The 16,667-nt window shown below is 42.7% G+C and overlaps 1 pseudogene across 1 annotated transcript; it reads left to right on the top strand.

Moving 5' to 3' along the window:
* The first annotated feature begins 1,258 nt into the window (after positions 1-1,258).
* Positions 1,259-15,771, top strand: LOC311133391 (TATA element modulatory factor-like; annotated as a pseudogene). Its single transcript, XR_014615375.1, has 14 exons — positions 1,259-1,487; positions 1,772-3,061; positions 6,531-6,634; positions 8,223-8,346; positions 8,508-8,750; positions 8,880-9,046; positions 10,770-11,019; positions 11,146-11,302; positions 11,404-11,593; positions 13,351-13,420; positions 13,670-13,993; positions 14,211-14,367; positions 14,583-14,708; positions 14,961-15,771. The product of XR_014615375.1 is annotated as a TATA element modulatory factor-like (transcript).
* Positions 15,772-16,667: the final 896 nt, after the last annotated feature.

Raw genomic sequence — 16,667 nt, forward strand, 5'->3', positions numbered from 1 at the left:
CGATAAAATTGAGCTTGGGACATCGTGGGACAGTGGTTTCCACTAGATAGCACAGCCACAAAGTATATATGGTAAATCCATAAAAATATAAATGTGCTTTTTCGTCTTAATTTAAGGTTAGGGTTAGGCATAGGGTTAGATTTAAAATCACATTTTAAGAGAAATTGCAGAAATGTGTGGAGTGTATTACTTTGTGGCTCTGATAACTAGTGACGACCACTGGGACAGTGCAGGAAACATAGAATTAGGAATTAGAACACAATCAAAGATTTTGGATATATTGACAAGATACATGTCTCTCCCAATGTGGTCGTTGTACACAAAGCGGCACGGCGGGCTGTCTAGCTCCTCTATCCTTTCTTTGGATTGGGGGATAAATCTCATTATTGTTATACATATTTTTGAATATTCGATGAGGGTTGTTCACGTCAACCACCTGTAGTCAATGGAGAGACGATATGCTACTAGCCTCGTATTATGAATATGCATAGCGATCTCGAGACAACTTCAATATAGTATTTTTTCTCAAAGTTGCCGGGATGTCACGTGTCCTACTTATATCAGTACACTTGTACCAATTTAAGCATCGGGAAACTTTCGATCAAATAAACCTCACACAGCAAAAGCCATACACCAAATACGACGCTCTCATTGACCTCCATACAAAAACGAATTGCTTGGTGGGCGAAACAATGAAAAAAAACGCCACCTGCTGGATGGAGACCGAGTTTCCGCTGAGTTCGGCCTCCCTCTTCCTCTCTGACACAATGTAATAGAATCTCTATGGCAGGAACTGACCAATGGCAGGTATCAATGGACTGACCAATGGCAGGCACTAATGGGCGTTTCTTGATATAAAGGAACGCCCATATGAAGAAACTCCCCAAATTGAGGTCTGCGCTTACGCCATATTTCAAAAATACCTAAACAAATCGACGACGTAAGAGAAAGACGGTTAATGAAACGTCATAACAATATCATTTAAAGAGTCATGTCCTGATTGAGGCAGGGCTTTTCATTCGACTGTATGGCTGAACTAGCTAGCTAACGTTAACTTTCTGGAGTATTCTTTGACTTGTATCGAGGAAGGGTTTGCCTGATTGTTGGTTATCTAGCTAGCTAACCAAGTTAGCCAACTCGCTGCTTTGCTTCGCATTTCCTTTTTGGAGTTACTCGACAGAGATTGTTGTTAAAACATGATGCATTGCGTCAAATGGGCATATTATTTGAAGCTGACAAGTGAACTCTGTCTTGTTAGCAAACCTCATTTGGATGTTCATACTCCTAGCTAAGTTGGCTAGCTAGCTAGAGTCTGTTCACTAACGTTAGCGCTTGCAAGCAAGAGACAGCTATCATGAGTTGGTTCAGCTCTACCCAGCTGTCAAGCTTTGCCAAACAAGCTTTGACAACAGCTCAGAAATCCATCGACCGAGTTCTTGACATTAAAGAAGACGAATGGGGTGACACAGTGGTAATGCCTTATGACGGTAGGTGAAGTAACACGGTAGGTGAAGGAACGTTAGCTATTGTTATATCATATCTGTGTACTGCTGTCAGTGGTTGTTTTGTGATTAATATTACACAACCATTTGCGTTTGAGCATTATTTCTGAATTTATGTGATTACCAATGGAATCGAAACTCTAGCTGTCCATGAAGAGGTGTCTAATTTACCCAATAAAGCAAATATTTGAAATGCTTTGGAGTCTGACTGTTACATGCCCTTATTTTCTGGCCATTAACCAACAAGCTACAACCTGTTTTCCTGTTAGATCTACCAGGGAAGACGCCATTGACCGGTGGATGGGGGTTGACAAAATTGGAATCTCCGGAGGAGTGCGCAACAACTCTCCCCCTGTCATCTGAGGCCATCACGACCCCTGTCACCCGCACGGTTGTGGATGAAACAGAAAACTTCTTCAGTGCTTTTCTGCCCCCAGGAAAACTCCAGGGTGTCATGAATAACCAGATTGTGTCTGTGCCACCCACCATGTCCCACAGGCGGCCACAGGAGAAGGATGAGGAGGACAAGGAGACTGTGATTAAGGACGACGTGGACCCTCAAAAGCCAGGGCTGAATGAAACCGACAGACTGGAAGACCAGGAGTCCAAAAGTCTATGGTCTTCCTCAGAAATCGTCCTCATTCAGACACCAGACCCTCCAGTACTGGCTCAGGGTGATGCTCATGATGACACTGACAGTCCACTAATCAGTGAGAGCTGGGTAGAATCAACTGTAGAGGATACAACTGCTGTTCCTGAGGATGCACAAACAGAACACTCCCTCAGACACCCAACATGATGATGTTGTTGACACTTCTGAACCCCCCATCAACACTGAACTGGAGCCCCCCTTCGACCCATCTCCTACCACAGCCCCTAAGGAAATCCTATTGGAGCCCAAAGACCCCAAAGCGGAGGACAGGCAGAGCGATGCACCCTCCCCTAAATCAGAGGACAGACAGAGCAACACCCCCTCCCCTCCTGTCAGCACATTCTCCTCAGGCACCTCCACCACTAGTGACATAGAGGTTTTGGACCATGAAAGTATGCAGAGTGAGAGCTCGGCCAGTTCCAGGCAAGAGACTGCAGAGGCCAAGGCAGGCCTCCACCTGATGCAGGGCTCCTTCCAGCTGCTCTCAGCCTCTGCCTGTGGGGACTTCTCCCGTCTGGAGGACTACCCCAAGCTGACCGAGAGCTGCGGATCCTCCTCAGATGCCTTTGAGCGCATCGACTCGTTCAGCATGCACTCTCTGGACAGCCGCAGTGTCAGCGAAGTCAACTCAGACGATGAGATCCCAGGGAGCCGGACGCTGGCATCTGTCACCGCAGGGCACATGCCCTCACCTCCTGTCATAGTTGCAACCACCGCACAGGAACGGGAGGAGAAGGAGGGGCTAACAGAAACAATGAAGGATCAGTCTGTGGATAAGAATGAGATGGAGGAGAGTGGTCGCAGTGCCACGCCTGTTAACAGCGAGAAGCCTGAGGAACAGCTGCCCCCACCAATAACAGAGTAGAAAAGAGGAGTGTCAACTTGTCAGATTCTAGAGCTTCAAAAGGTAACACACTGGTCCACAACATGACCTTTGCAACTTGTAACACCACTTTTTAAGAACAGTGTGTGTTGTGTGAGTGTGCATGGGTTTGTGACTTTAAATACCAACTCATGGAGAGCAGAATCATGGCACTGTTGGGCAATCCTGTTCATTTGCCAAAGTACAGTGCATTCGGAAAGTATTCAGACCTTTTTTCACATTTCTTGTTACGTTACAGCCTTACTCTAAAATGTATTAAAGAAAAACATTTCCTCATCAATCTAAACACACTACCCCATAATGACAAAGTGAAAACCAGGTTTTTAGACATTTTTGCAAATGTATTAAAAACAGAAATACCTTATTTACGTAAGTATTGACCCTCGAAATTGAGCTCAGGTGCATCCTGTTTCCATTGATCATCCTTGAGATGTTTCTACAACTTGATTGGAGTCCACCTGTGGTAAATTCAATTGATTGGATATGATTTGGAAAGGCACACACCTGTCTATATAAGGTCCCACATTTGACAGTGCATGTCTGATGAAGAACCCGATGGTCACTCTAACAGAGCTCCAGAGTTCCTCTGTGGAGATGGGAGAACCTTCCAGAAGGACAACCATCTCTGCAGCACTCCACCAATCAGGCCTTTATGTAGAGTGGCCAGACGGAAGCCACTCCTCAGTAAAAGTTACATGACAGCCCGCTTGGAGTTTTCCAAAAGGCACCTATAGGACTCTCAGACCATGAGGAAACAAGATTATGTAGTCTGATGAAACCAAGATTGAACTCTTTAGCCTGAATGCCAAGCAGCACGTCTGGAGGTAACCTGGTACCATCCCTACGGTGAAGCATGGTGGTAGCATCATGCCAAGAAGACTTGAGGTGTTAATCGCTGCCAAATGTGCTTCAACAAAGTACTGAGTAAAGGGTCTGAATACTTATTTAAATGTGATTTCTGTTTTTTTATTTTTAATATATACATTTCAAAACAGTTTTTTGCTTTGTCATTATGGGGTGATGTGTGTAGATTGAGAAATCCATTTTAGAATAAGGCTTTAATATAACAAAGTGGAAAAAGTCAAGGGGTCTGAATACTTTCCGAACGCACTGTAAATGGTCCCCGTGGGGACGCTGCACTTAAAAAAGCACAAGAAAGAGGATTTCGACACCCATCTCAGATTGTTCTGAAATTGTTTCTGTTCGAAACGGATAAGATTGGCATTCCTGCAACATTATTTTATTGAAATATAATTTGATCTCTGAGAAATTAATCTAATTCAATAAATATAGTTTCTAACATCCGATTTGGACCAAAGTTTTTTTGGAATCCGAAGAAATGTTCAAAAGCCACCCACGGACCCCCGGACCCCCCACACCCAATGCTAATCCCACCCTAACAATGAGTATATAGCATCAGTTCTCTATATTTGACATGTAGCAGTGGCTCGGAGTATTGTTTCTTCATCCTATGTAATGTATTCTCAGGGAATTTGGTGATGTTTTTTTCCCCCGTTGTTCAGATAAATTAGTCATTGAAGTTGTTAGGTTTATGTCCCATCCTGATAGTACCAGGTTCTGACCACTAGATGGTGCTGTTCCAGGTGATGTTAAAGGGATAGGCCTAGTTCACCCACATTTTTAAATGACATTGGTTTCCTTACCCTGTAAGCAGTTTATGGACACAAGGTATGACAGCAATCCATGCTTTGGTTTTGTTGTCTACTGTTTCAAATACTAACTCTTTAGCATTTGTAGCACAAATCCAATGCAAGTCAATGGTACCTATATTAGCATTTACATATCTAAAAATTGATTGTGTAACTCAATGATGTTGCTTATAGATGAAATGCTAATATAGGTACAGTTGACTTGCATTGGATATGTGCCACAAATGCTAAAAAGTTAGCATTTGAAACAGTGGCCTGCTAAACAAAACCAAACCATGGGTTGCTGTCATACATTTACATTTAAGTCATTTAGCAGACGGTCTTATCCAGAGCGACTTACAAATTGGACCTTGTCCATAAACTGCTTACAGGGTAAGGAAGCCAATGTCATTTTGAAATGTGGGTGAACTAACCCTTTAAAGAGCCACTGAACATGCTGATTGGCATGTGTTTTTCTGTTGCTCATTAGAAAAATGAGATTTCAGTCTTGGAGGTGTGTTTACCCACCGATTCCGCATTTAGTTAATGTTTGTCCCCCATGAGACACTGTAGATGCTGAAGCCAATTTCACTTCCTCAAAATCCCCACAATGAATCTAAGATAACACAAGAAATCTGTAATAAATGTTGACATTTTTGCCACGGCTGTTTTAGTTGCACTTTTACATCTAACTAAGGTGTTTGGTGCATTATTTCTCAAGTAAAAAAAAAAGTGTGACGTGTTGTCTTATGTAAACAAAGTTGGAGCTGCTTGGCAGGTCTTTCTCACTGTCTACTATTGGATAGAGAGCAATCACCAGAGCTGTTCACCCCATGTTAGTTGGCAAATGGATATCGTCAAATCAAAACCGAACCTTAATTTACATGTTGAGACGCACGGATATTCCAAACTCCATTTTAGATGAGACTGACTTTATTTTGACACAAATTATCCTATTTACACTTTGTAGTCAATTTTGACACTAGAATAACAGTTTCTGACTCGATTTGATGCCACATAGGCCTTTTTCAAAGGGATTTGTTGCTTTTTAAAGGCAGTCGCTCTTTAACATTGAGGGTGGATTATTTTATTATTATTTTGACCTAACAGCAAGAACAGCACCATCTAGTGGTCAGAACCTGATAATATCAGGATGTGAGATGGGCCATAAACCTAACAACTTCAAAGACAAATGTATCTGAACAGGGAAAGAAAACATCACCATATTCACTGAGGATACATTACATAGGATGAAGAAATAATTCTCAGCTGCAGCTCCATATTACTTGTCAGACATAGAAAACTGATACTGTATACTCGTCGTTGAGGTGGGATTGATGTGAGGGGTCCATGGGTGGCTTTTGACCATTTCTTTGGATTCCCCATGTCTTAGTCATTGTTAGGAAAAGGTTTGGTCCAAATTAAATGTTAGGTACTATATTTATTGAATATTATATTAATCCTTATCCTATAAATTAAAATGGCCAATTTGGGTGCAAACAATTAGCTTAATTTCTCAGAGATAAATTATATTTCAACAAAATAATGTTGCAGTAATGCTAATCTGATCTGTTTCTAACTACAGACATGATTTCAGAACAATCTGAGATGGTGGGTGTCATGGCTTGCTGAAATGACATGGAATGACCCTGTGGAGAAGAAACATTCCCCAAACCATCATGGATTAAACAGTGTGCTCCTCTATTTGAACAACATTCTTGGTGGAAACTGTGAAAATTAAGTTGTCCTTTGATAACAAGTCTAGAAACAAGGTACCCTATCAGTGTTTTTATGCATTCACTGAGTGCATTTCCTGTGAAATTCCTATGTGGACTTTTTTGTAGGTAATTGATGAGCTGTCAAGCTGCCTTTAGAAGAGGGAGTTACAGCTGCTGTCAATCAGCAAAGACAAGGCCAGGCTGGAGGAAGAGTGTGACAACCTTAAAGAGTGAGTATAAAGATCTTGCCATTGGGTAAAACCCATGTCTGAAAATGCATTGTAAGAGCAGAAAGGAGCATTCTCTAAACACACCTATGGAAATATACTGAACAACAATATAAACGCAACATGTAAAGTGTTGGTCCCATGTTTCATGAGCTGAAATAAAAGATCCCACAAACTTTCCACAAATTTGTTTACATCCCAGTTAGTGAGCATTTCTCCTTTGTCAATATAATCCATCCACCTGTCAGGTGTGGCATATCAAAAAGCTGATTAAACAGCATGATCATAACACAGGTGCACCCTGTGTTGGGGACAATAAAAGGCCACTCTAAAATGTGCAGTTTTGTCACACAACACAACGCCACATATGTCTCAAGTTTTGAGGGAGCGTGCTGACTGCAGGAATGTCCACCAGAGCTGTTGCCAGATAATGGAATGTTCATTTCTCTACCATAAGCCGCCTCCAACATTGTTTTGGAGAATTTGGCAGTACGTCCAACCGGCCTCACAACCGCAGACCACGTGTTACCATGCCAGCCCAGGACCTCCACATCTGGCTTCTTCACCTGCGGGATCATCTGAGACTAGCCACCCGGACAGCTGATGAAACTGTGGGTTTGCACAAACAAAGAATTTCTGCACAAACTGTCAGAAACCATCTCAGGGAAGCTCATCTGCGTGCTTGTCGTCTTGACCTGACTGCAGTTCGGCGTCGTAACCGACTTCAGTGGGAAAACGCTCACCTTCGATGGCCACTGACATGTTGGAGAAGTATGCTCTTCACGGATGATTTCCGGTTTCAACTGTACAGGACAGATTGCGTGTATGGGGTCATGTGGGTGAGCGGTTTGCTGATGTCAACGTTGTGCCCCATGGTGACGGACAACGAACACAATTGCATTTTATCAATGGCAATTTGAATACACAGAGATACGGTGATGAGATCCTGAGGCCCATTGTCGTGCCATTCATCCGCCGCCATCACCTCATGTTTCAGCATAGCATGACAATGCATGGCCCCATGTCGCAAGGATCTGTACACAATTCTTGGAAGCTGAAAAGGTCCCAGTTCTTCCATGGCCTGCATACTCACCAGACATGTCACCCGTTGAGCATGTTTGGGATGCTCTGGATCAGCGTGTACGACAGCGCGTTCCAGATTCCGCCAATATCCAACAACTTTGCACAGCCAAGGAGTGGGACAACGGCAACCGTCTGAGTAACTCTATGCGAAGGAGATGTGTTGCGCTGCATGAGGCAAGTGGTTGTCACACCAGATATGAAATGGTTTTCTGATCCACGCCCCTACCTTTTTTTAAAGGTGTCTGTGAACAACAGATGCGTATCTGTATTCCCAGTCATGTGAAACCCATAGATTAGGGCCTAGTTAATATGTTTCCATTGACTGATTTCCTTATATTAACTGTAACTGTAAATTGTTGCATGTTGTGTTTTATATTTTTGTTCAGTGTGTATTGCATGGTCTATATTAGAATAGCCTAAATAAATAAATTGCCAATTTTTTCCTTTTGGTTGAGTCTATGGAAAGGTATGGTGTATGGATAAGGATGGTCCTTTGTGTGTGTCACAGTGAGGTGATTGGTCTTAAAGAGGAGAGTTCCAGTGTTCAGTCTCTGAAGGGGTTCACCCAGCGCATCGCAGACACAGAGAGGAAAGCCCAGCTAGCATGCAAGGAGAGAGACATTGCCAAGAAGGTAAAACACAAGCTAAGAACTAACACATTCCCTAAGAACTAATTTAAGATAATTGATTTATATAACTGAACATTATTGACAATGATAGTCACATAAAGAAAAAAAAAACCTTCTTCAAGCATACTCTCTCAAGTCTTTGTACTGTTATGTTTCCTCCATAGGAGTTTAAGGGGATGAGGGAAGAGCTGTCCACCAGACTGAACTCCAACGAGACTATGGAGATCATCAGAGAGAAGGAGGTGCAGATCCTTGGACTGCTTGAGGAGGGTGAGAAGCTGTCCAAGTAGCAGCTGCAGCACTCCAACATCATCAAGAAGCTGCATGTGAAGGAGAAGGAGAGTGAGACCAAAATCACCAAACAGAACAAGATGCTGAAAGAGCAAGAGCTCAAACACCTACAGCAGGTCAGTGGAAATATCTTAAATTTTAGAATTTTCTAGAAAAATCGCATTACTTCGCAGGCATCATAAGTGTGTCCTGATCCTGAAAGCCCATTAGTATCGAACCATGCCTGGCTGTGTGTGTGTCTGTAGCTTCTTGATGGGAAGGAGGAGGTGGAGAAGCAGCACAGGGACAACATTAACAAGCTGAACATAGTGGTAGAGCACCAGGAGAAGGACATGACCAAACTCCAGAGTGACTCAGAGGAGCTCCAGGAAAACAAAAAGAGCCTGCAGGCTGCCCTCGACAACTCCTACAAGTAAGAATACAGTACCAGTCAAAAGTTTGGACACACCTACTCATTCAAGGGTTTTTCTTAATTTTGTACTATTTTTTACATTGTAGATGAATAGTGAATACATAAAAACTATGAAATAACACATGGAATCATTTAGTAACCAAAAAAGTGTTTAAGAAATCTTTTTTTTAAAAGATTCTCTCAACCAGCTTCACCTGGAATGCTTTTCCAACAGTCTTGAAGGAGTTCCCACATATGCTGAGCACTTGTTGGCTGCTTTTCCTTCACTCTGCCGTCCGACTCATCCCAAACCATCTCAATTGGGTTGAGGTCGGGGGATTGTGGAGGCCAGGTCATCTGATGCAGCACTCCATCACTCTTCTTCTTGGTAAAATAGCCATTACACAGCCTGGAGGTGTGTTGGGTCATTGTCCTGTTGGAAAACAAATGATAGTCCCACTAAGCCCAAACCAGATGGGATGGCGTATCACTGCAGAATGCTGTGGTAGCCATGCTGGTTAAGTGTGCCTTGAATTCTAAATAAATCACAGACAGTGTCATCAGCAAAGCACCCCCACACCATAACACCACCTCCTCCATGCTTTATGGTGGGAACTACACATGCGGAGATCATCCGTTCACCCACACCGCGTCTCACAAAGACACGGCGGTTTGAACCCAAAATCTCCAATTTGGACTCCAGACCAAAGGACACATTTCCAATGGTCTAATATCCATTGCTCGTGTTTCTTGGCCCAAGCAAGTCTCTTCTTCTTATTGGTGTCCTTTAGTAGCGGTTTCTTTGCAGAAATTCAACCATGAAGGCCTGATTCACACAGTCTCCTCTGAACAGTTGATGTTGAGATGTGTCTGTTACTTGAACTCTGTGAAGCATTTATTTGGGATGCAATTTCTGAGGCTGGTAACTCTAATGAACTTATCCTCTGCAGCAGAGGTAACTCTGGGTCTTCCATTCCTGTGGCGGTCCTCATGAGAGCCAGTTTCATCATAGCGCTTGATGGTTTTTGCGACTGCACTTGAAGAAACTTTAAAAGTTCTTGAAATGTTCCATATTGACTGACCTTCATGTCTTAAAGTAATGACGGACTGTCGTTTCTCTTTGCTTATTTGAGCTGTTCTTGCCATAATATGAACTTGGTCTTTTACCAAATAGGGCTATCTTCTGTATACCCCACCTACCTTGTCACAACACAATGGATTGGGTCAAATGCATTAAGAAGGAAATAAATTCCACAAATTAACTTTTAAGAAGGCACACCTGTTAATTGAAATGCATTCTACCTCATGGAGCTGGTTGAGAGAATGACAAGAGTGTGCAAAGCTATCATCAAGGCAAAGGGTGGCTATTTGAAGAATCTTAAATATAAAACATATTTTGATTTGTTTAACACTTTTTTTGGTTACTACATGATTCCATATGTGTTATTTCATAGTTTTGATGTCTTCACTATTATTCTACAATGTAAAAAATAGTAAAAATAAAGAAAAACCCTTGAATGAGCAGGTGTTGCCAAACTCTTGACTGGTAGTGTACATACTTCACTCTAACTTGTAAAATAATAAAAACTCTACTTTTCCAACTTTTTTCCTGCTTCAGACGTGCTTGTCATTTAGAAATCCCACAAAGACACACCATTCTGACGGGTAAAGACGGTCACAGAAGCACCAACTCATATTTCCAAGCCATGCAGTGACATGGTGGGGTGTATGTGTGTGATCTCAGGGAACTGGCGGGGCTGCACAAAGCCAAGGCCAGCCATGCCAGCGAGGCCCAGGAGGATGCTTTGAGCAGGGAGACCCAGGCCAAGGAGGAGCTGGCTCTGACCCTTGTGAAGTCCCAGGAGGAGGCCCGCATACAGCAGGATGCTCTGGTCAATCAGGTGGCTGATCTACGGCTGGCTCTGCAGAGGGCTGAACAGCAGCAGGCCAGGAAAGAAGACTACCTGAGGGAGGAGATCAGTGACCACCCGCAGGTAGGAGACACTCACACATGCCTGTTCTCTTCATTACTTCTTTGGAGTTGACTGTAAGGCGCAGCCATGCTTGTGTGATAGGGGTCAAAGGTTACACACTGATGTGTTTACCGGTTGTGTCTATAGAGACTGCAGGGGGCGGAGACCAGGAACCAGGAGCTGAGTCAGATTGTTACCTCGGCAACACGGCCCCTGCTCAGACAGATCGAGAACCTGCAGGCTTCGCTGGGGAGCCAGACGGCGTCATGGGAGGAGCTAGAGAAGAGCATTTCAGATCGACTAGGTGAGAACAGATGTCTCTGATGTCAAAAGTTACTTTAGTTTGTAACAACAGCTTTCTAAGTCTTGTCAGGACCAGATTGCTCCCACCCTTTAACTCAACAGTGGAGGCACAGGCCCAGCTGGCCATTGCCTTGGAAAAGGAGCGAACAGCAACTGAGGAGCTTCTGGCCATTAAGGCCCAGCTGGTCTCACTGGAGTCCCAGAATTCCCTGCTTCGCCAGGAGAAAGGGCGTCTCCACGGTCAGCTGGACGCAGAGAAGATCAGGCGGGAGAAACTGGATGACAGAAGCAGGTAGTGGAGGGCTTCCTGAATACAAAGTGATATGTTTGGAGCAAATCCTATACAACCCATTACTGAGTACCACTCTCCATATTTTCAAGCATACAATGCCTTGCAAAAGTATTATCCCCTTTGTAGTTTTTTATTTTGTTGCATTACAACCTGTAATTTAAATGGATTTTTATTTGGATTTCATGTAATGGACATACACAAAATAGTCCAAATTGGCGAAGTGAAATTAAAAAAATAACTTGTTTCAAAAAATTCTAAAACATCAATAATGGAAAAGTGGTGTGTGCATATGTATTCACCCCCTTTGCTATGAAGCCCCTAAATAAGATCTGGTGCAACCAGTTACCTTCAGAAGTCACATAGTTAGTTAAATAAAGTCCACCTGTGTGCAATCTAAGTGTCACATGATCTGTCACATGATCTCAGTGTATATATACACCTGTTCTGAAAGGCCCCAGAGTCTGCAACACCACTAAGCAAGGGGCACCACCAAGCAAGCGGCACCATGAAGACCAAGGAGCTCTCCAAACAGGTCAGGGACAAAGTTGTGGAGAAGTACAGATCAGAGTTGGGTTATACAACAATATCCAAAACTTTGAACATCCCACGGAGCACCATTAAATCATTATAAAAAAATGGAAAGAATATGGCACCACAACAAACCTTCCAAGAGAGGGCCGCCCACCAAAACTCACGGACCAGGCAAGGAGGGCATTCATCAGAGGCAACAAAGAGACCAAAGATAACCCTGAAGGAGCTGCAAAGCTTCACAGCGGAGATTGGAGTATCTGTCCATAGGACCACTTTAAGCCGTACACTCCACAGAGCTGGGCTTTACGGAAGAGTGGGCAGAAAAAAGCCATTGCTTAAAGAAATAAATATGCAAACGTTTGGTGTTCGCCAAAAGCCATGTGGGAGACTCCCCAAACATATGGAAGAAGGTACTCTGGTCAGATGAGACTAAAACTGAGCTTTTTGGCCATCAAGGAAAATGCTATGTCTGGCGCAAACCCAACACCTCTCATCACCCCGAGAACAACATCCCCATAGTGAAGCATGTCACTGGTGGCTGCATCATGTTATGGGTATGTTTGTAATCATTAAGGACTGGAGTTTTTCAGGATGAAAAAGAAACGGAATGGAGCTAAACACAGGCAAAATCCTGAAATAAAACCTTTTTCAGTCTGCTTTCCACCAGACACTGGGAGACGAATTCACCTTTGAGCTGGACAATAACCTAAAACCCAAATCCAAATCTACACTGGATTTGCTAACAAAGAAGACGGTGAACGCTCCGGAGTGGCCGAATTGCTTGAAAATCTATGACAAGACTTGAAAATGGTTGTCTAGCAATGATCAACAACCAATTTGACAGAGCTTGAAGAATTTTGAAAAGAATAATGGGCAAATATTGTACAATCCAGGTGTGCAAAGCTCTTAGACACTTACCCAGAAAGACACAGCTGTAATCGCTGCCAATGGAGATTCTAACATGTATTGACTCAGGGATGTGAATACTTTTGTATATGAGATATTTCTGTATTTCATTTTCAATAAATTTGCTAAAATTTCTAAAAACATGTTTTCACTTTGTCATTATGGGGAATTGTGTGTAGATGGGTGAGATGTTGTATTTATTTAATCAATTTTGAATTCACGCTGTAACACAACAAAATGTGGAATAAGTCAAGGGGTATGAATACAAAGCTTTGAAGCCTTTCCATTAATGGCCATTTTTTGTAATCCTGATGGTGTAGGGAGCATGTGGAGCTGGAGAATCTGAGGGGAGAGCACATTCGAACACAGGAGGAGGCCAAGAAGGAGAAGGTATGTTCCTTCCCCTGCCCTACTCACCCTGCAGTAACGTAACAACACTCCTCACACATCCTCAGAGCCTGGTTTCTTCCTAGTTTCCTGCCTTTATAGGGAGTTTTTCCTAGCCACTGTGCTTCTATATCTGCATTGTTTGGGGTTTTAGGTTGGGTTTCTGTATAGCACTTTGTGACATCTGCTGATGTAAAAAGGGCTTTATAAATACATTTGATTTGATTTAACCTCCTCTGTTCCTCCCACCAGCTACTCCTGACCAATCAGCTGGAGATGGAAAAAATGAAGGTGGAGCAAAAGAAGAAATGCTATCTAGCACAAGAGGCCCTCAAGGAAAAGATAGATCTATTTATTGATTTATGTTCTATATCAATGACCAGCCTTGTATGTCTGTTCTTAAATCAGTCTGTGTTGAAAGAAAATGACATGATGTGTATGTTTCTCTGTCATAAGGAGCGGAAGTCATTAGTTCAGTCTGTGGGTGAGCCCCCAGCCTTATCTACCCCCTCCCTGTCCCATTCCAGCTCCATCAGTGGGGTAGACCACACCTGCCTGCACTCCTCCTTCCCTCAGGTACTCGCCACAGGCACACTGTTTACCCTTTCGCACCCAGCCAACCTCCCATTTTTTGCCCAGAATTAGGGCTGGTGACCTCAGTAAAATGAATAGGGAACTTATGGCAAAGGGCCTAATCAGAGCTAGTTTGCATATTTGTCTCTCTTGAGGTTGGATGGTTAACAAGATAGACCTGTTTTGTATTTATAATAATAAATATATTGTATTTCATCAGCAGGACTCTCTGGATCAGTCATTGGGGACGATGACCATGTCCATGTCTTTGAGTGGGACCAACCTGTATGAGACGGCTCGGCTCAGTGGAGGCTCCAACATCATCGAGAACCTGCAGTCCCAGCTTAAACTCAGAGAGGGAGAGAGCGCAGCTACAGGTACCAGCTGCCTGCCTGACACTTCTTTGACATTGCTTTGAGGACTACCATTGGAAGAGTGTCCTACGTGCATTTCTTCAAATGCCTTCTAGTTTTCGATTAAGTGTCTGATTTACAAATATACTTTCTGATGGTTGTTGAAAAACTATGCTTGCCAGGATCTTACCTCTTTCTTTCCCTCGCTCTCTTTCTTTCTCTCTCGTCACCCCCCTCAGCTGGAGATCTCTAGTCTGGAGAGGACTCGCTCTTCCATGGCTGAGGAGATGGTCAGATTGACCAATCAGATTGAGGAGATGGAGGTCAGTGCGAAGGAGAACCCCAAACTGAAAGTGCAACTTCAGGTGAGGAGAGGATAAATTCATACAAGTACCACTAAGCCAGTTGAATCGTATTAGGGTAAATCCCTGTTGTGATTATTTAGCTTAAAACCAAGATGTTATGTGAGAACTAACATCTCACAAGATAAATTGCTGGCCAGAGATTTATAACCATCTAGTCACAGATGAAGGAAAGTCCACTAGAGTAAACCTTCTTGAGACTAGAGATCTAGTGTTGACCTCTGAGCCTGTGTTGTGTGACTGACTGTGTTTTAGGAGCTGGAGCAGAGACACAACACCATCCTCCAGATGTATGGAGAGAAGGCTGAGGAGGCAGAGGAGCTGAGTCTTGACCTGGAGGACGTCAAGAACATGTACAAAACCCAGATTGACAAACTGCTCAAAAAACAGAAATAGACTGATCTATCTATTTAGCGTCCATACACTAGAGACAGATACAATAAACTGATTTTTGTAGAAGTGCATTCACTGTAAAGGATGGGAAAATAGGAGTTCATGCCCCTTTTAGTTTTGATTAAAGAATAGTATTTTTTTTATTACATTCCATCGCTGTTTTTAAATGAAATGGGATTTGAGAATCTGTGATTTATTGTATTATTTTAATGATCCAAATCTAAGTATTTAAGAAGGAAATTATGAGAACATGTGTAACAAATCAATATCTTAACATTTATTTCTCCTTAACTCCAGCATCCTAATTGGCATCAGTATGTATTTTTCTGAATACTGTACATCTTACATCAGGATGAAGGAACAGAAATGGTAGTAAAGATAGTATTTATTGCTTGCTTGCGTTTTTCTTCAGAGGTATTACATGTTGACAACCAAACCCTGCCCTTGGTGTTACTGTGTATGACTGGACTAGGAAATCTGTTGAATTGAAAGTTGTGTTGAGAGGCATTGCAAAGGTCACATGCAGATATCTCAGATGAGGCATTTTCCTTGGAATTAAAAAAGAAAGCTATGATTTCATCTCATGTAAACATGAATAATTTACAAGATGCTTCAATACCTATTTGGGGTTTAACATTTCTAACGAAATAAAATGTATTGGGATAGGTGGTGATTTATTGTTATTTTTTCAGAATTGAATGCAAAACCAACTGCAGATACTGCACTTCTCCAAGTCGGAACTACATCCTACAACTCCACCTTGTGACTAATAATATACTGCATGCCGGTGTTACCGGTGTTTCCGATGTTATGGCGACCTGGAGCGTCTATATTTTAGTTTGCAGAAGGTAAGCGCCAGGTTTAATAAATGTGCAGGTTATTCTTCCGATCGACCACAAACTTTTTATTATTCCCGATAAGTTTATTTTCGAAGTTAGAACCTTCAAACACTCACTTTTCTCGGAATGCATTTTACTGTATACCAGCCAAAGCAGTGCCACCAAAAAGTTACAACTGATATCTGGGAAGCCGGGCCGGGATGATTTGTCGACAAATGCGAAGCTACTAATCCAGAAATTGTATTAGGGGCGATTTGTAATGGTCGTGTAATAACATTGGTGCAACTTCGTAAGGAGCTCTAGAGCAGTGATAGTCGTACCCCGTAAGCTACAGATAATTATATATTGGTGAACTAGTGAAAATCGGACAATGTGTCAGTCACTGCGCGTATGGGCCATAGCGTGGGTTACATTGTAGCAATCAATAGAACTATTGTGTTGTGGAAGCAGCAATTTATTTATTTGATACAGTAGCCGGCCTGGTACCGGAACACCCTGAGAAAAAAGGTGTCAAACGCAAAGTAGCAGCCAAGTAGCCTACTATCTATGGTGGTGAAACGGACAGCACTCTCAAGGTGCTAATTAGGGGTTTACACAAGTGCGAATTTCTTATAGCCTAATTTTCTAGACATCAATGTACAGCAACATTTTTAGACGACACTGCAGAACACCCACCATATGCACACATACTCAGCTGTGGGGTTTACAAGACCCGAATTTCATATAATTT

The sequence above is a fragment of the Coregonus lavaretus genome, assembly GCF_964263955.1.
Source record: "Coregonus lavaretus genome assembly, chromosome: 8".
NCBI classification, from domain to species: Eukaryota; Metazoa; Chordata; class Actinopteri; order Salmoniformes; family Salmonidae; genus Coregonus; species Coregonus lavaretus.